The sequence below is a fragment of the Falco punctatus genome (assembly GCF_963210335.1).
Source record: "Falco punctatus genome assembly, chromosome: Z".
NCBI classification, from domain to species: Eukaryota; Metazoa; Chordata; class Aves; order Falconiformes; family Falconidae; genus Falco; species Falco punctatus.
The window spans coordinates 13,904,969-13,925,683 of NC_137586.1; the positions used below are offsets into that span (position 1 = coordinate 13,904,969).

Consider the following 20,715-nt stretch of genomic DNA (forward strand, 5'->3'; position numbering starts at 1 on the left):
ACTGAAATAGCGCGCTGTGTCTTGTTTGTTCTATGTGTTGTCTTGTTACACGTTCAAAATTGGAGTTAAGAAATGTATGTTGGAAAAAAAAAATATCTGGTAATTCTAGGCAAATAGCTGAAAACTTAACACTCTGCTTAAGGCCAGAAAAAATTAGAATCTGTTTTTGGCAGTTGTTCATTGAAATACATACTTTGTGTGATAACACAAACTGTCAGCGTTCCTAGAGCTGTATGTAAGTGCACGGTACCGTGTAACATGTTGCCTGTGTGACTGCGGGCTGCCCGGAGAGTGTGATGTGTGTGAGAGACGCGGTGTCACTGCGAAGCAAGTGGGGAGTCCCGATCTGCGTGTCCGTGTTCCCCGCGAGGGGCTGGCTAGAGACGGACGGAGTGATTGAAAAATCAATTTATGAAGTGTTGGAATGCATAATTAGAAATTAGAGTGGGAGACTGTGAACAAAACATTAGAACTAACATCATTTGGAAAAAGCATGAATTAGCCTCTGCTTTTAGTGTTGTAGGTGCTGTTTGTATACTCGAACAAAGGGTGGCAAGTGTCTAAGATATATTATCTCCTCACAATAATAATAATAATAATAATAATAATGAGACCAAGAAATAAGGCTAAATAGAGGTCTTGAACTGTGGTGTGTGTTCTGAGATAAGTATGGTGCCTCCAGTAATAACTAATACATTGTAGACAAATACCAGACTTTTAGGAAGATGGGGGGGGCAGACCGAGCCAAGAAATAAATACCAAAACACCCCTGAGATGCATTTTGAAGCATTGGAAAGAATTTGGTGGAAATCCCAGTGGAAATTTGAACAAAAAGACATTTTTAAAATATTGTCAGAATTGGTGGCCTTTTTATACATTAGGTGATGGTGAAAGATGGCCACTCGAAGGAAGTCTTATATTACAACACAATTTTACAGCTTACGCTGTTCTTCATAGAGAACAAAAGTGGGATGAAGTAATGTGTGCAGATATGTTTGTGTGACAGAAGGAGTGCGGGATTAACACCACCTGATCTTTGATTATGGCTCTAGAAAAGGATAGGGAAAAACTGAGACCTAAACTATAAAGATGTTCTTGTTGAAATTTTTGTCTAAAAAAAAAAAAAAAGAGCTCAGGTTGTGGTTCCTTCTGTGGAACAACCAGAATGAAACGCGTTGTAAGATAAAAACTTGTACTAATGTATGTAAGATCTGAAGCGGGGGTGGGGTGGGGGTGGAGAATCAAAGACCCTGTGAAAGTGTCGAAGTATTGGGGTGAGTTTGTACAAACCCCCGTAGCCGCACGAAGGTGCGGCTGAGTCACGCTGGATGTATGGCTGGGTGTTTGCTGTTTGCCTGCAAAGGCATGATATGTAATAACACAGACTTAAAGCAACGAGTAGCAGATTTGCATTCAGGGTAAGAAGGAGTTAAAGCAGAAGTGCTGTTGCAGAGGCAGGCTTGTGTAACCTGCAGAGCAGGAAGAGCATCTCCTGCCCCGAACCCTTCTGATGGTGAGCAGGAGGGGGTTGCTGTTGCTGACAATTGAACAGAAGGACCTGAAAAAGTTACCCCAAGTGCTGCAGCATTTGCAGCACAACAGGACCGGTAACGGCCCCATTAGGCCAGGCTATGGGTCTGAGGAGAATAAAGGTGAATCTTTGATGGGGAAATTTAGATGTTTGAAAGTTGGTTGTGAAAGACTTATCAGGATGATCTAATAGGACTAGATAAAGGTTCGAGTTGATTGTTACTAGGTAATCATGAAGTTGATAGAAGGAACAGGGAACGTGTACAGAAGGTAAGAGAAGAAGAGCTGGGTCGTGCTAAACTGGTAGAGGAGACGAGGCAGAGACAGAGGAGGAATGTCAGGCAGAAGTGAAAGAGTGAACCCCTCTCCTATGGAATTGGATCACTGTGCATATTGTAGGGAAAGTGGGCACTGGAAGCGAGATTGCCCTAAGCTAAAGAACCGACAAGAGGTTCTGGTGAACTAGGGACTAGGAAAAATGAGGTGGAATTTTTAGTGTTAAACTTCAGTGAAAAGAATTTGTTACAGTTGTGGGAGCTGCTGGCCACGAGGAAAACATCCTGAAACCTTTAAAGTACAAACTAAGAAAACAAGAATGCCAAATTCACCAAAATCTTTGTTGGGATGAGATTTATTAGAACATCTAGACGTTTAAAGAAGGAGAAATGAAACCAAAAGTTTAAAATGATCAAGTAATTGAAATCTTGAGCTTATCTTTAATTCAACAGAAAAGTGGAAAAGAGGACCTCCTGAAATAAAAGAAACCTTCAACCAGGTATATCTGGAAATAAATTCCAGGTAAGGCGAAAAATGCTTTACGTGCTACAGTAAAAATGATAAGGGGGAGGCCTGCCTAGTTCAGGTAAAACAGTATCCCTTGGTCAGCAGGGCTGTGGGGGGTATTGGCATAAAAACTGAGATAAAATACACTCTGTAGTAGTTCTACTAATGTAAATCTGTGTGTTTTGCCGTGACAGTGACTTATTATGGGATGCGCAGATGAAACTGCATTGACAACGAAGTACAAGGAATAAGGTTGGTCAGGTGCCTCCCACCATAGTCAAGGGCAAGACTGGGTGTGCCTCTGTGTTTGCCACCAAGAAGAATCTTGAGCTCCGCTGTTGGCTGCAACCCAGTAGGTGTTGAGCGGTGGGAACATATGCCATGCCAGACCTTGATGTGAGGAATGGCCCCCTCTGTTATAAGAGGATCATCCAGGAAGGAAGAACATAAGACGGCCCATTGAGGCACTGATTTGGAGATTGGAAACCGCCTGGCCGACCACGAGGCCAAACGAGTAGCAGAGGAGGTGGGAAAGGAGGAATTATCCTTAAGACCAGATGGTAAAATTCAAACTGTAAGTACAGATCAGGAGCCAAACTATTCTAATATTCAAAGCTAATTCAGAACATGAATGGTAAAATAAAATTAAATAAGTGGGCTTATTTGGCAGATGGCCGTATAGCGGTACCATCCAATTTAATATGGACCACAGCCTTAACAGAACATAATAAGATTCACTGGGGAGCTGATACGTTATATAATAGTCTAAATCAGAAATTGATAGGGCGAAACTTACATACTGTAATAAAACAGGTGACTCAGCATAATAATCCCAATGTAGCAAATAGAATAAAACTAGGGAACATTAGTAGAGGAAATTATCCAGGACAACAGTGGCAAGTTGATTTTTCCGAACTCCCAAGAAAACCAGGTGTACTGATATTTATTAGTTATGACTGATTATGTTTTCAGGTTGGCCAGAAACTTTCCCTTGTAGAACAAATAAAGCAAGAGAGGTAACGATAACAAAGGGATTGTTGAATTAAATTATCCCCTGCTTTGGGGTTCTGGCAACAATCTCTTCTGATAGAGGTTCACACTTTTGCCAAAATGATACAACAAGTGAGTACAGTATTAAGAATAGATTGACAATTACACACTCCTTGTAGGCCTCAAGCAAGTGAGCAAGTGGAAAAAAATGAACCATTTAATTAAACAACAGATAGCGAAAATAGGACAAGAGGCAAATCTAACTTGGCCAAAATTTCTTCTCTTGGTATTATTAAGAATACAATCTAAACTGAGAACAAAGGAGAATTTGAGCCCTTTTGAAATATTATATGGGAGACCATACCAGTTACAATTTGCCAGAGATTTAAGGCAGTTAGGAAAGGAATATTTGTGTGAATATGTGAAGGCCCTCCAGAGACAATTAACAAGGGCCAGAGGGTTAGATCAACCAGTCCATTCCTTTAAATCTGGTGATAAAGACTTTTTCAGGGAAACCTTTGGAAGAAAAGTGGGAAGGACCCTATCTGGTGCTGCTGACAACCTTCACTGCCCTCAAGATAAGAGAACAACCAGCCTGGATTCACTACTGTCAATAAAGAAGGCTCCTGAGAAATCATGGGCCATCACCCCGGCAGGACCCATGGGACTATGGTTCTTTAGATCCTAATTATAATAGGGTGATCCTCTACAAGAGAAGGGGAATGGACCCTATTGACTATTGTTGGCCATCTTTACTTCAATCAAGATAAAGGAGGAACCTAATATTGATGGTAAAGAAATCTCTGCAGACACAACGGACTGTCAAAAGGATCAAGGGATATTTGTGTAAATTTATTCTGATCTTGATTGTAACAGTTGTAAGGATTTTAGAAACTGAAGCATGGGTAAACAATACCTGTCTTAAACATTGCAAATGATTGTTAATGCTACGAAAGCTAAGGAATGCTGTATATGTACCTCTCTTCCTAAAGGAGGCCTGGTAACACCCCTGTATGGGGTGACCTCTCAAAACTGGAATTATCTTGATGACAAATGGCCTACCTGGCCAGACTTTTGGAAAAAGCCAGGCGACGGTGAAGGATATTGCCTATTTGATGATAAAACATATGAGTTGGGTCCCAGATTTGATTTACAAATATTAAGCCTGACCACTACAATATTCATGAAAAGTGATAATAACTGTCATTGGAAAGCTCAAAGCAAGACGGGGAGCATGTCCTGGAAACCCAGGGCAAAACACTTGTTCTCAATCTGATGGGTGGAAAGATTACTGGATATATATGTAGACCAAAGTAATAAAATTGAAACAGATATCCATAAGATATGGAAAAGGTTTCAGTTGTTACATTAAATTACTAAAGATGATTTATCATGGAATTTTAAGGCTATATGGGACAAATTAACTTAGTGGTTACCTAATCTGGAATGCTTAAAGCATACTTTTGTTATAATACTCATTGTAATAGTTTTAGAAATACCAATATATGTATTCAATGTTTTGTTTGGTGCTGTCAAAGAATGATCATAGGGCATAGTAATTTTTTATAGTTGTAAAAGAATTTACAATAGTTGTTAAAAAAGCGGGGAATGAATAATGGGCCATATATGATTTATTTAAAGAACGGTGTGCTCATGTTTGTCTGAGGAGACCCTTGTTGTTGACTTGAGGATGCACTAAATCCTTGAATGGGTGACATAGGGAGTGTGCTAGTTGTCCAGGCATGTGATATGTTAATGTTGTTAACGTTGAAGATATACTAGGTCCTTGAATGGGAATGTGCTAATTGTCCAGGTGCGAGATATGTTAATAGTTAATGAATAGACATGAGTGACTTGTATAAAGAGGGGGCTGAAAGGTGCTCTCGGTGTGCATGGCTTTGGTGGAGCGATCCCCCATGCACCCGGCGCTGCCAAATAAAGATCACCTCCGCTCACTCGAATATTGGTGACTGATTCTTTAAATCAAATCTAGCAAAACATACTTACACCTTTTCCATTCTTAGTCCCCATCAAAGTAGAATTCAGGTACTCAAAGTGTAATTTGTGCAGACTTTAAAAACTTACGTTAGTGACAAGCAATATCTGCAGTATCAAATGTTTTAAGCCAAAACTTTTAACCTGTCTATAAGTTGACATAGTCTGCATTCCAGATGCACTGTCAGCTATCCTGCTCTCACCTGAGGCCACCTGGAACCCAAAGCAAGACAACCCTGTCTCTGTCATGAGAAAGAAAGAAAGACAGAGAGAGAGAGAGACAGAGAGAGAGAGAGACAGAAGAGTGTTCTGCAGTACAGAGAATGATGCTAGTATTTGTCCTGAGCTAGAAATTCTGAATTAAGAGAAATATTTGACCTGAGGGTTTATGCAGCACAGAAGTAGGTGTAAATTATCTCATTCCTATCTTCTCCAAATTTGCCCCAGCAATTTGAATTCTTTCTAGACCACTGAATTAGGATATCTTAGCACTAATTTATTCCTGTGGCGGGCATGACTAGCTTCCTAGCCTCTTCTATTCACAAGATCAGAATTCTCCTAAGTTGTTCCATGATAAAATATGAAGACAGAACAGAATTCTAATTCTGTCTGCTAAAGACTAATTCTGACATTTATGAATTACATGTACTACTCCAAACCTTTATACACAAATGGCTGAAGAGGACCCAGCCACTTAACATGCTGAAAGAAATTACCAAACAATCAAAGTTGTTAGCATTTAATAATTATGATCTGACAGATGTGTCTAACATGGAAGAAAAGAGCAATGAAGCAAGATATTCATAGCAGTTTTAAAAACTGAGATCTAAGAGTTTGAGAACAAAAAGGACATGCCACCTAAAAAAAAGAAAAAAGAAAAAAAAAAAGAGAAAATCTTTAGACTGCCTTATCAGTTGACAGTGAAAGGAAATATGTACAAATAACAAAGAAAACACTATAATCTAAGGAAGAAGCCTGAAGCAAGAGGTGAAGTCTTTGTGAATATTAAACACCGAATGGATGTTTTCCCAAATCTCAAAAAGGGTAAGGAAGCAGACACACAAAATGATATATAGATATTTCACATATTACACTTTCTTTTGTCTTTGACAAGACAGCTAAAAACTACCCCCTCCTCTAATTCTAATTCATCGTTAGAATATACCAATGGCTGTACTGGGTCAGACTAAGACCTCTCTAGTGCAGTATTTTGTTTCCAGTAATGGCCAAAAAGAAGATCCTTAGGGAAAAGTACAAGAACAGAACAAACATCAAAGAACAGAGCAAGCACACAGTGACTTCCCTATGTACTCACCCAGTGTTACTGCCTTATACTTGTTCCAAGTACGTCTTAAAGGATTATACCAAAACTAGAATACCCTAAGGCTGCACTGTGAGCAGGGTGTGTTTTTTGAGCAAACCATGGAATTTTCAGGGTGTTCAACCTACATGGTGAATACCAGTTGTGAAATGTGAGACTCTCAGGCAGCTGTCATACAGAGAATCTGTGCTTAAATTATGAGATAGTAACCAAAAAAGCCTTTCCAGACCTTTGGTCATTCAGACTAAGAAATTATGTGCATATCTCCCCTAAAGAAACACTCAGCCCATGTTCTAGTAGGAGCGAGATGAAAGTGGTAATTTCCCCTGAGCTTTTCAAGTCCCAGGCTTAGTCACAGACCTACCTTAAGGGAACGAAATCTTACACAGGTGCTTGGCCAAAATTGCTATTTACAGCTTGAAACTGAACAGGTAACCTGTTAAATGTGAATTTTATTAAACAACAACTAGCTGCACAGTTTCATATAACTCATGAAAAATGGGAGAGCACAGATTTCACACCTGTACAGAACTTTCAGTGAACAGAAAGCTAGCAGAAGTCCACAGCAAATTCTGTAGGAGGTAAGTAGCCAGTACACATCTTCATCCAAGGCTCTGCAAAAAGTATTTCTTAAATTTCCAACAGAAGAGAGAATCTGGTGTGCTGCATAGTGGCAGACCCAGTAAAGGCTGATGTGTAACCACTGTCTCCATTGACTCACTGCTTTCACCAGAGCAATTTTTCATTCATCCTAAAATTTTACCCTGATTTTATTTTTCCAGAGTTTACAATAGAAAAAGCTCTGAAAGACTGCATGAAACCTGGGGAAGAGTAAGAAGGGAAAAATATGGCATAAAGGCCATATAACGCCACAGCACAGCTCTCATCTACATGACTAAGTCCATCCCTCCTAAAACAGGGCAGTATAACAGTTCCTAGCAAGTTTCGCAATCTGACCCATGCCCAACCACAACATGTGAAAAAGCGTTAGCTGGTCCATAGCCAAAACAATGCCTGGCAGCATGTTTCATTTAAGCAGAATGGAAAGCTACAGATCAGTGCTGCAACTTGTACCATGGCCCTGCTCTATCGATTAATACAGATGTTGTGATACTCATGTAGCAATTTACATTAGGCTCTATGCAAAAATGGAAATCCAAATTTGAGGGAGGCATTCCTAGCTAGCACTTAAAAGACTGTATTCTTATATATATCCAAATATATGGACTTAGTGTAACAGTGATGAAAACTTTTGCATCATTTATAGAGGAAAATTTAAGCAGTCTCTGTTGCACTATGACAATAAACATATAAAGATGCAGAACAGCATTTCCTTTTAGCAAGAAACAGAAATGTATCAAATAAATTCTAATGTCATTCATGATGGCATCACAACCAGTACCAGAGACATTTTCTTGAACACATGGTGCTCCACTAATATTCTTTAGAAGTAAATAGAGAGAAACTTCTGTAACTACCCACTCTAATTCTCACCTTGTACTTCAGTTTAATCTTCTACAAGCTTTCCTTGAGAAAAACCTTTCCAAGTCAATTTAAATCTATGCAGCTGGGGTGATAACTAAAGGCAGGTTTCACTGGCTATATTGTATCTCTGCTATTAAATCTTTTTTTTTTTTTTTGCTATTTCAGAACCAAACTGGCTCGCTTTTTTCCTTCATCACTTGCTTACATTGGTTTAAGAACACCATCACTGTCAATAGATACTGTTACAGTGACTGAGATACAATTATATTAATGGAGAAACAAACATCTGGAATGCAAGAAGCAAACCACCAGTGCCCTGCAAGAGCTGAGTATTTTTTCTCCCTGTGTTAATAATGAAGGCTTTGCTTTGTGTATTCCTTGCATGTCACTCTTCATATTTCCCAAAAGGACTGTGTGGCAGTGTGAGAAATTAACTTCCAGCACAAATACATCCCCTGTGGGCTACACCATGATGCCTCAGCCTGCCCTGTTGGAATTCAAAAGCAAGAGAATGGTGTCACGGTCCACTCAGTGGACTCATGATGGTTCATTTACTATAATCTCAAAGCGCAAAAAAAATCAAGGTGATCACGCCAAGGTGTTATGTTTCAATCAAACAGCACAATTTTATTGTTTGCCCATAAAGTGGCGTGTGATTGATAGAAAGACAGAAAGTGAAGAAAAGATAAAGTCAAAAGAAAAGGAAAGAGGATTATAGCTACCGCCACAGGTCCAAGGCGTCCCTATGGTCCCAGATCCAAGCACCATCCTGCCTGTCCTTCCGATCGTTGTGATCCTTGGTGGGGAAGATCTCCCAAATTCGGTTGCTCAGGAGTCATCTTTTATGCCGAGCAGCGCACCTTGCTCCTCCTCTGGCCCGTGGATTGTTGTCAGTCTCTGCCTTCTCGAGCCAGGTTATCACGCATGTTCTGTTCCATTGTTACGACAACGGTTGTGATCCACCTTCTGGACAGCTGCTATGTGGCCTTATCGTAGTTGTTCCTTCCAGTGCCGGGTATCAGGGAGCGGCATAGTACTCCTCGTATCGTGCAGTTCTCCTTCAGGGTCACTGAGTCCCGGTGTCCATGAGGAGCACATTCCATCTCCAGGTCTCTGCTAGCAATGTTGAGACAATATTGTTCTCTTTAGACTGACTTACAAATGGAAGGAGACTTTGAGTCTGTTTTATGGTGCTGCACATCTCAGGCCAAGTTTAAATAACATTACATTCCCTTCGGCAAAAGGTAACTAAGTTAGTTAGTATCCAGACAGTTTTGATCCCTGTTACTCTTCTGAGCTGGTTTATGTTTTTTATCTGTAGTATGCTGCTGCCCAAATTACATCCTATGTCTTTCAGGGTAATGCCCCCAACACAATGACACTGTGAGAAGTCAGTAGTATGTAGACAGAATGACGGATTCGTGTGATTGAGGGCGTTGCTGCTCAGGGCCTTATCCAGTCAGATTTTTAATATTTCCACTGACAGAGAGTCCACAATCTCTCAGGTCCCCTTTTCCAAAGTCTATCGCCTTTGTGGCAAAAAATAAAAAATAAAAAAATCATATGAAATCAGAATTTTCCTTGTTCCAACTTGCATCCATTGCCCTCTTGTCCTTCCACTGTGCACCTGTGATAAGCATCTGCATCCACCTTCTCTACACCTTCCCACATCTGAAATAATTAAAGACAGCAGTGTGATCTGCTCACTTGTGTCTTCTCTTTTAAAGGCAGAACAATCCAAGGTCTCTCCTCATCTGTCATATGGTCCAACCCCATGACCAGCTTCATAGCTCTCTGCTGAAGTCACTCCAGCATGTCAATGTCTTTCTTGTACTGGGGAGCCGAGGACCTGATGCAGTAGTCTAACTGAGGTATCACTAGTTCTGAGTAGAGGGGAAAAACAAGCTCCCTTGACCTACTGGCTACAGTTTAAAAGTCATCTTGTTTATGTGTTTGACCTTCCACAATGGCACACTAGCATAGCTGTGAAAATATGTTACTCCCATCAGAGGTGAAAGATACGCACACACTGACACTGGAGTTACAAGGTCAGTGAAAATGGGGGTTCTGTTTTGGTTGTATGCTTAGATGTATCATCAGGACTTCCTTACTCAAATTGCAAACAAAACAGTTATGCATCTCTTATATTTTACTGCCCAGCTTAGGAGACATTCTCCATTCAAGACAGCAACTTACCCCCTAGACACTAAAGGGAAAAATAATACAAATGGTACTTGATCCCGGTGACTGCAGAATGCAATAGAAAGAAATGGTTCAAAGGGACAGATGTAATGAGAAGCTAGCCAGGAGGAGTAGTGGCATGGGAAGAAAGGAAGAGGGACTAATGAAAGGCCAAAATGGAAAAAGGTAGGGGAAAGGGCAAGAGAATTATTGTAGAGGTGAAAGGGAAGAAATAGTCTTCAGTCTTTATAAGCATCTGGAAAGTCTGGCAACACTAGCGAAGGCCTCTTCTCAAGCTCTAGAGCCTACTGCAAAAACAGACCCTGCTGACCTCCTCTTTCAAGCCCTTTTAAAGTTCTTAATGCTATAAAATCCATCCTAGTGTTTCAAGTAAACTCAGTGACTGCTTGCAGTGCGTGAATCCTTGATCAGTCTTTTGGCTCTGCATAATCAACTTTCTGCAGTACACTGGGACTCTGGCATTGCTTCTCAGCAGGCAGTGCCAGCAGCAACCTGAGTTTCAACCATTTAAAATTTGGAAGGATTAAGAATTTAAATTTAAATCCAGTGACTCTTTTAGCTTAATGGGACATTTTATGCTTCTATTTCATTTTTTAACAAAAACACTTAAGTCATCTAGTCATTGTCCCTAAACCAGCTGACTTTTTGTTAATTTCAGTTTTCAGCTTTCAAACTTTGTGTTCAAACTACCCCTCCTATTTTTTAGCCATTTGCCCCAACACGATCAAGCAGGGCATTTTTGTGTAATGAACTCCTTTCTCCATGGTCACAGCTTTCACTGTGGACAGCAAGAACATTGCAAATCAGGCTTTATTTATTTATTGTATTTGTTATATAACACCCATCCCCATGTATCTGGCTGCCCTACAAAAGTTAAAGACAAGAATAAAAAAAATAAGGCTATAACCAGTGGCCAGAGAGAAGCAGATTTTCTGCCAAGAGAAGAGCCAAGAAAAAAAAACAAAACAACAAACTCAGAGAAAAAGAGCTGTTGGAAAAATCAAGATAAAATGATCAAAGATTCACTGTCTAGAAAGGACAGCAGAGTTTATTATTGAGGCTTTTGCACACCTTGTCTTCTTGATTGCCATATATAAGCATTTTACAGTCAGCCCTGGAGGCTAATGCAGGTGCAGATGCTGTGCAAACCTGTCAATGGAACCAAAAAATGCTCTGCAGCTGTCCAAAAGTCATGGGTTTGTGAAAAGAGAAAGAATCATGACACTGAACTGTAACTGCTTAACAAGATGAGCATGGTTCATATTCATTTGTTAGAGTCACCACCACAGTCATGTAAATGTCACTGTGATTGCATAGGAGGAGCCAAACAAAAGAAAATTAAATTATCTTTACTACTAAAAATAGAAGTCAGTATCAAAAGTGCTTTAGAAAAGTAAGTTGGTCATAGCACAAAAAAAGACACCAACATTCCAGAGAATTCAGAAAAATTATTAGCCTCTATGCCTCCAACTCTGTTGAGTCTTTTACATAGCCATTAGTAAACTATATTTGAAATACGTCACAAAACAGCACGGGAGTGTTCATTATTCTGTTTGTTTAACATCATGGAATCCAGAAAATGGATTAATTTTGAACCCCAGCAGTACAGCCACATGGTCTTAAGTCCTCGGACAGTACAAATGCCAGACAGATCTTCCCAGCTCTTTAGTCAGTATGACTATATGGAGATGTAGAACCCTGTATGGAAGATGTACAGACAGGATCAGTTTACATCAGATCTGAATTATGTCATTTATGCTACTGGGCAGGTGGTGAGACTGTTCTGCTCTTTTGCTGTCACTCTTTCCTCACATTCCTTGCTGACCTGATGAGTTCCACTGCAGACAATTACTCGTGCAGCAGCAGGATATGAGTATTTTAGGGCACACAAAGGGTATATGTCCTTTCTGGCTGTGGCTTTGCCAGCTCAGACAGCTGCAACTCCTACTTGTACCTGGCTACTCACTGGTGCGCTCCTTGCAGAGTCTACCATGCTTTCTGTCCTGCCAGCAGAGCTTCTCTGCAAGCACCTCCTAAAACATTTTGCTCAAACTTACTCAAGTTCACAGGATTCAGTGGAAAACTTACATGTGTGTCTAGTTCCTAGATAAATCCTAACAGTTCAAAGGGCTAATTTATAGTAAATAAAATACACAAAGTCATGACACCATAAATATTATTGGTTGTTATAAGAACTTTACATTCCCTTTTTTTCCCTTTTATCACCAAAATCCTAAGCATGACTGAAATTCCTTCTATCATGATACTGTGGTTTGGAAAACCATCCTCTTAAAATTCCAGTAAACCATTGGAAGTTACTTTATCTTCCCCCAAATCCCCCCTGTAAGGCCTCAAGCTCCTGGCAGATTTCCAGCTATAAAGATTTTGTGGCCGTTTCCCATCCCTGTATTCCTTTCAATGCTGCTTCCTTCCCAATCTCCAGACTCAGAAGAAAAGGAAAAGAAACAGAGTGCATTCCATGCAACTCTGAGAGCAGGGCCAATTCCCCAGCTGATTTGTTTGGTAAAACCTACCCTTATTCTGCGGCCTCAGGCAGAAAGCCTCAGACAGAAGAGAGTCTGTCTCTTTTCTGTGCTTAAAGGACACAAAAGTCCCAGCCCTCACTGGGAACCTGGCGCTATCTGGATTCTGACAGATGCTTTGGTCTCCCTCCATTGCCAGGCTATCCCTGCAAGACATCCGCATCAGACTGCTGAGGCTCTTCTGAATTTGTCACCCATATACAAACCCATAGACAAACAAATTTCTTGTTCTTCTTTTAAAAAGACCCCTTGCCTTTGTTCTCCTTGTACATCAGCCTAGGCACAATGAATCCGCCCTTACAACCTCTGAATCCGCGCTCACAGTTTGCCACACGCGGGACCTTGTAGCTGCATGCAGCCTGATATGAGCTGCCCAAAAGCCAGAAACCAAACGTCTCAATACGCACATTCAAATATGGATTTTTGAGCATGTGAAAATTGCAGGCACACTAGTCACAGTGGCAAGTGAGCGGGTAAACAAATCCCTGTGAGCGTTTTGACTCCACTGTCCACATGGAATTACAAAATAACCATGCAAATACAAAGTGTGTTTTCTGAACTGCTTGTCACGCTGGGCCCAAACTGAACATGTGCGGAGACTGAATTACCTCTTGCCCATGAAGAAAATACTGCTTTTTATCGCAAGACTGAGTTTTTTGGCAGTGTACCAGGGAGCTCCCAATGTGGCTGCCTGTATCACACAGACGTGTATATGGCTAAGGCACAAACATAGGATTCCCACTGCGTCAACATATCAACCTTTGTAAACACAAATACAGAATGAAAAATAAGAAGCTGCAAGGCTATATCATGCCAGCAGTACATGCCATATTTATTATTCTAGTGCATATGCTCTGAATAAAAAGATCTTTGCGGGGGTTCAGCTGCCATTCTCCTCCAAAATTAGGCATCTCTAAATACACAACAGCTGATGAAAATACTTTTCAAGTTGAAAAAAATCCTGTGCAGGGGAATCTAGTTTAAGAATGTCTGTTTTTTGCTTACGGCCTTTTCAGTTTGTTTTCTCACTATGGCGTACCTCAAATCACTGACAGCTATTGAAGTGTATCCAAGGGGTACCCTGGTAATTCAGTGCTCAAGGACAACAGCTCTCCCAGCCTTTTCAGTCACCAGCTCCCTGCCGCTGAGGAGGCTGCAGAGAAGGTGCATACTATAGGCGTACAATTTCACATAAACCATCTGTGACAAAAGAAATTTTAATCATTTGAAATGTCTCTTTTCACAGTTATAATTTAATTAGAACTTTAATTTGCAACAGATCTGAGGAAATGCAATGCTTTTCTCAAGTTGTTTTGATTGTTCCATTTTTAAATTTTGATTGAAGATACCATACTGATGGCAAATAATGGGATAACAGTTTCAATCCAGTTTCACCCTTTCAGTTAACTTGCATCTAAGTTCTATATGAAATTTCTTCAGAGTAGGCCTGAGAAAATTCTACAAAGGAAAAATCAGCATCCCCTAGTGCTGGTGCAAAAAGATGTGCTATGGTTAATTCTGAAGACCATGTTGGCAGGCTGGCACAGGGCTGGCATCTCAGTGTGTTCAGTCATCTGCTCCCTGCTCCCAACTCCAACTGGGCTCTACACTTAGAGCCTCACTTAGAGGCAAGATACCACCAATTAACTGACTGGCATCATCTTGCTTCTTTGAGAGACAGCACCTCTGGCTTCCACTGAGTACATATTGGCATGCTTGATGTCTGCTTTAGCAAAGAAAAAGACAATTTGACATGTTATTCTTGACAAGCTGCTCACCTTGATTCACAGCATCACTGGATGTGATCAGTGTCCAACTGGCTCAATACTGGATTTAGCCCTTGCCTCAGTATAGTTAAGATCTTAAAGATGGAGTTATATATTTTAAAAATGTTTTCACAGTAGCTCTGCTAAGACATTGTGTGACCTATGTGAATTGCCATTTTTTTCTCTGAGTTTCCCCAGAGACTGCGTGTTTTTCTGAAAACAAACCAGCAAATTTCTAGACATCATCTCAATCTCAGCTCTCACATTCTCATGTGCTTGGAGACTCTACTTTTTACTCTTCATTCACAAAGAATCCACAGGCACCACCAGCATGAGAGCTGTGCCAGGGGTAAGGCAGCTTCAAGATCAAAGTGCAGATTTATCAAGAAAACAATGAAGAATAGAAAAACAAAACCACTTTAACTATACAAAGTCATTGTACATTCATACGAAGAAGATTTCACTCATTACCACATTTGCAAACAAAAGGGAGAGGCAGCATAAAGAGGAAAGGCAGAATTACATTAACGAGGTTGCCAAAATATGGCTTAGAGATTTGTCCCTCAATTTTGCGTGTGTCATATAATCAGTGATGGATTAACATGCTGGAAGTGAGAGGTTTGGAAGCTTTTCTGATCCCAGAAGAATGTCAGGCTTAAAAGTGGTGCTGTAGATATTTAGATGAATCTCCCACAAAATTTTCCGAGAGTACCTATGGCAAAAATGTTACTATATTAATTTTTTCTAATAACATTCTTGTTTTAATCTTGGTAGAATTTACAATGAGAAAATTCAGTGCTACATTCAGGGAGACGGAAGTGAATGTTTTCCTGTCTGCAAGAGTCTTGTTGAAATATACTACAGAATGCTATACTGATGGCTCCCGAATACTGTAAAAAACATTTTCCAGATGACACAATCAAGACAGTTTAACAGGATAAGCTATAGTGTCAGTAAAACTAGAGAAATAGTACATAAAGGTGGTCATAATACATTTATTCTTTGAGGATTCCTTTTAAGACTTTTGTGTCCCAAATCCAGCAGTCCAGCACTTTTCTATTTGCATACTTGCTGATAAGTTTGCAGTTTCCGCAGAACTCCTGTGATCCAAAAGTCAGCGCATGTACTGACTTTCACATGTATGAGTACCAAAAAACCCCAGGGAATCACCTTACATATATTGTTAGAAAAGGAGAAGGCATTATTGGTAAGGGGGAGACTCTTTTCGCTTGTTTGTTTAGGAAAGGCCAGGCTGTTTGTGATCAAATGCAGGAAGAGAGGAATATAATTAGGACAGCAAGGTAGGCAGGACGTAAACTACTCAGGTGTGGCTGCTCTCATTAATTTCAAGTAAAACTGTGTCTACTTTCTCTGCCCTGTGGTAGAAGTAACATTCCTGTCCAAAGTGTGAAAGACTTCAAAGATCTTAGCATGAGAAGAGTAGTTTTTAGATTAACACATATAGCTTATTTAAATATTGAAGCCTAGGTTTAGAATTGCAACGTTTGTACTCACTCTATGGCAGATCCAGATTTCACTGAGTATTTCTCTCACTCAAGAGTTATTAAAGCTGTTGGTAATGGTAAAGACAGGCAAGTAAAGATGTAGAGCCCTCAGCATTTATCCAGCTGCAGGAGCAGGAGCAGATTATTGACTAGAAAGATGATGGTCTGGTAGCTCTTTATTTTCAGAAATATGCACAAGATCCTGTTTCTCTAAGTATGAGCTAATTTCCAAGTTCAGAAAACTATGTATTTCCAGTGACAACCATTTTCCAAAGAAGCTCTGACTCTCAGCTGCCTAACGGGATTGTGGTCACCGCTGCTGTTTGTGTTTTCTCTTGCTCCCTGCTCCTGGCAAGCACACTCAGCAGCTACAGCCTGCCAGTCCTGCAGCCCCGCGCTTGTAATGCACCAGCCCGTCTGGCACAGCTTCCCATGGGCACCTCAGCCATGGCTGTGGGCTGCAGTTCCTCTTGGTTCACAAAGCACAATCTGACTATTCCTTCATTTATCATCTTCTTTAAGACTAAAATCTATGATGTTAAAATCTTCTGTTATTGTCCCAGCAAACACAGACATTATCTTGTCTATGACCAAAAAAAGGGGGAAAAAAATCAGCACTTGTCATTTACAAACATTGTAGTTTCAGTCCAAATGATAAAAAAACCTGTGTTAGCTAATGATATTAAATAATGAATGGACTTATACATATAATTAACTGTTTACAGCTTTCTGAAAGATAGATTGAATTCGGTTTATGCATGACACCAAAGCTGTTTTTGAAATTAAGTTCATCCAAAAGGCATTTAAAAAAATTACATGAACAACATTTCAAAACTGTTAAGACCAAGTCTTTGATGCAAAAGTATTTAATATTTTAGTCAAGGACTGATACACAAATAAACAATGAACAAACAATGGAAAAGCAGTGCTGTGTGTGTCAGTAAACACAACATATGCTTAAACATGCTCCTTTGTTTTCCTGGAAAAATTTGCATATCCTATGCCAGTTAATTTCATAAGATGGGTGAGATCATCAAAGGCCACAGCTCTTCCAAAGTGTCATCTCCCCTCAACTCTGCCCACCTTTCTACTCCCAGCTGCACTCTCCTGTCTTTTATTCTTACCTGGCTCTGATGCTTGTTGGATCCTTTCGTGATTTTGTTCAAGTTACAAAGCAACAAGGAGCTTTGAAATAGGGAAGTTCCTAAACAATTTGTAGATGACTTTGTAGCCCAGGTTATATTCCAGTAATCTCACTTGGTCAAGAATCTGTTAAAAAGCCGCATATAGCTGTTAATATAAAATTGCAAATTTTGCAGCTAATAAAAGACAAATACAGATGTAAGTCTCCTTTTCTGTAGACTATTCCTAGCAAGTAATGTGATCAGAAGTCCACATACAGAAATACTCATGAGGGTAACAGTCTTTCTTGCAAACCTTTTCTTAAGAAATATCCAAAGCAACTGCTGTATGCCTTAGCATGTTGTCTCAGATTGAAGAATACCTGAACAAGATAAAAATCAGCTACTAGACAGTTGTTTCACAGGATCGTCCACAGTGACACCTTTTAAAAACATCTAGCTTTCAGCACAGTCAAAGATACTGGCTTGTACTAAGGCCAACTAAAATCATAAACTTTTTCTCTACAAGGGATCTTAACATTACAGTGTAGAAAGATGCTAATTTACTAGGAAGAATGGACAGTTTCTGCTATTTTAAATGATGCGTAACAATTACCTCAAAACCTTCTAACTCTCATAGTTCATTTAGCATCTGGTAGAAGTTACTAGAATAATTTCTCTCATTTTACATTTAAAACCAAAAAGTTTGTACTGTGTAAGGGTTCAATAATATATATTCAAACAGTTTTAAAAATTTCAATAGTTAGCCCGTTGGTTGAATATGTCCAATGTCTTCTTGTTCAGAAATTTGTCAAAATAGTGGCATATATGGATAACTTTGAATTTTCAGACTGAGTATGATTATTTAGTCTGAATTACACCTGTGTGGTTGGTGCATACAAGTATTTTGCATGTTATTCCAACGTATTGAACAAAAGTGGCATCATACATGGAATATAATGGCCAATATTCTACAGTAAGTTGAGATTTCATCTTACTATTTGATTTTATACAGAAATGTTATGCTGATTTTCTTTTTTAGTAGTTACTGTAAAGTAATTTTTTTGTAATGGTTACTCTAAAAGTCATTATTTTATTGAACTCAGACCGCTGTAACCTGCTACAGATTTTAAAGTTCAGATCTGAAAAAGCAAAACACCAAGAAACACACAGTTCACTATTATTTTAAAACATTTTCAAAGTTCTATTTCACAAAGTATCAATAAAAACAAAACCCATTTTTCCATGTTGGGCTCCGTTTGTGGCAATACTATTTACTCGCATATATTATGAGACCTAAAACTTACTGAACTTTACTTTGCCTTCAGGAATGATCTACTATGTCAAAATGTACCTAACTGTTTCACAGACAACTTTACTATGGATAACAGTGAAGGGTACATGCTGTTTTACTAAAAGTTAAAGATTTCAAAGTGCCATAAATGGAAATTCCATTTTTAAAAATTTAAAAATATCTTAGTGAAATATTATTACTATTGCTTATAATGTTTTTAGCAAATAGAAATAAAAAATGAATTTAAAAATATAAAATTTATGTTAATTTTGCTATACTCTCATGTACCATAAAATACAAGAACAGTGTGTCACAAATCATGTTTTCAAAATGACTGCTATGATTCTATTTTACACATACACTATACTCATTCATAACCCTACTTACAAACAAGTATTCCAAGGAAACCAAACAAATGTAACATGCTTTAAAAACAATTTTCTTTATTGACCTGTTCCACTGAAAAGGAAGCAAAGTGTGCAATTTAAAATAAAAGGAAGGGGAAAAAAAGAAAAGAGAGAGACAGATTGTAATAGAAATTATTTTGCTTGTTGAAGATTGCTGTGCATCCTGGGTGCTGAGACCTCACCTGGAAGTGATGTATGAGGACTCTGAAAAACCTGCTATATTGCACTGTGTTAAAAGTACCAGAATGAAGTGAATAATCCTGAGATCTTGAGGCTGGGAGAGGCTGTTATCAGGTACTGATGCCCTACTGTGGGAACTGGTTATGTCCCTTCCCCATGTCTTTTACCCGAAGTACTCAGAAAATGAACAGAACTGTAAATAGTTCTCACAGTGCTTACAAGTCCAGAGCTGAAACCTCTCACTGGAAAGCAGTTTAGCAATAATTTTTTTTTAAAAAAAATTAAAAATGAGAGGAAGCTAAAATATCTCTTGTATGCCTCTTCAAACAGCTTTCTTATTCTAATCTATGTAATCATAATGACAAAGAAAAATAATGAAAAGTTTAGAACATACTAATAACTTATGAAAAGAGCAGTGATCGGTCCTTTTACATTTATCAATGTGATTTTAGAGGAAAACAGTCCAGAAAACAGTCTGACACAGAAGGAAAAAAATATCTGAGTTTATATGTACCTTTCAAGGTTGTATGGGAATTTGAGCTTTTATGGAGATTAGTGTGTGATGTTTACTGGAAGAAACTTGAGGAACTTACTATTTGGTATGGGAAGAAGGCTTGTTATTACCCTGTATCTATGACAATAGCCAACACTGTGGTAGGAAAAGGTTACCTCTGTGGAAAGAAAAAAAACACCTCAAAAAGCCATTAAAATTAAGTAAAAACCCTACAAGGAAAAGAACCACCAGCAGAGAGCTTTCTCTGGAAGGATGGAAAGTGTTGGAATATTTTATATGAACAGTATGTCTAAAAACTATCTCATACAAGAGGGTGATAGGATACCTAATGTGGAAGAGGAAAGAAAGGAAAGAACCAGAATCCCAATTAAAGCAAAAACCTGATTGATTACTGGTGATGGAAGTATGATACCTAGCTGATGTCCATCCCAGGATATTGGATGAAATGCCTTTCCAGGATTATCTAAAGATTCCTATTTAATAAATTTCCGGCTATGACATTCATCTGATATATAAACAATGTGCTTCATGACCCTTACGCTACACTGTCATCCTTGAATCTCTGAGAGGCTAAATATCTGCATTTTTAATGTAATCCAGGGGAAGTTCTGTGGCAGGAAGAGAGTTGCACTTTCTGGATCACTGCTCTCACATCTTATAGAGCAGTGAGTTATCTGCGGAAGATGAGACTCATTGCTACAGATGGTTCCTGGAGTTCCTGGTAATACAAATGAAATATATTAAGGGTTGGGCTTCATATCTATTTAAAGTACAATTTTGTAGTATATTGTTAATGTGTAAATATTAGACTCTATTCAAATTGTTTACAGAATAAATATTAAATACACACAACCTACACAAGCATTCACATCACTGGAATTAATGGGAAGTTAAATTAGTGGCATTTTACATGTTTTTTGCACTACATTTAGAGAATGTTTAGGTATCAGAGGAAAAAAGGGAATTAAGCTGTTCACACATCACTAACAAAAAGGGGGAAATACAAAATACAAAAATCTAATCTGAGGCAAAGCATATTTCATTTTTATGGTATTCACATAGGTCCATCAAAGTAAAAT

At 39.0% G+C, this 20,715-nt stretch overlaps 1 long non-coding RNA gene across 1 annotated transcript in view; it reads left to right on the forward strand.

Annotated features, from left to right (window-relative positions):
• LOC308056564 overlaps positions 1 to 19,385 on the forward strand; it is a 40,883-nt gene extending 21,498 nt beyond the window's left edge. The window contains exon 2 of the long non-coding RNA XR_013924874.1: positions 3,804 to 19,385. This is a non-coding gene — a long non-coding RNA (uncharacterized lncRNA). The remainder of the gene's footprint in view (positions 1 to 3,803) is intronic.
• Positions 19,386 to 20,715: the final 1,330 nt, after the last annotated feature.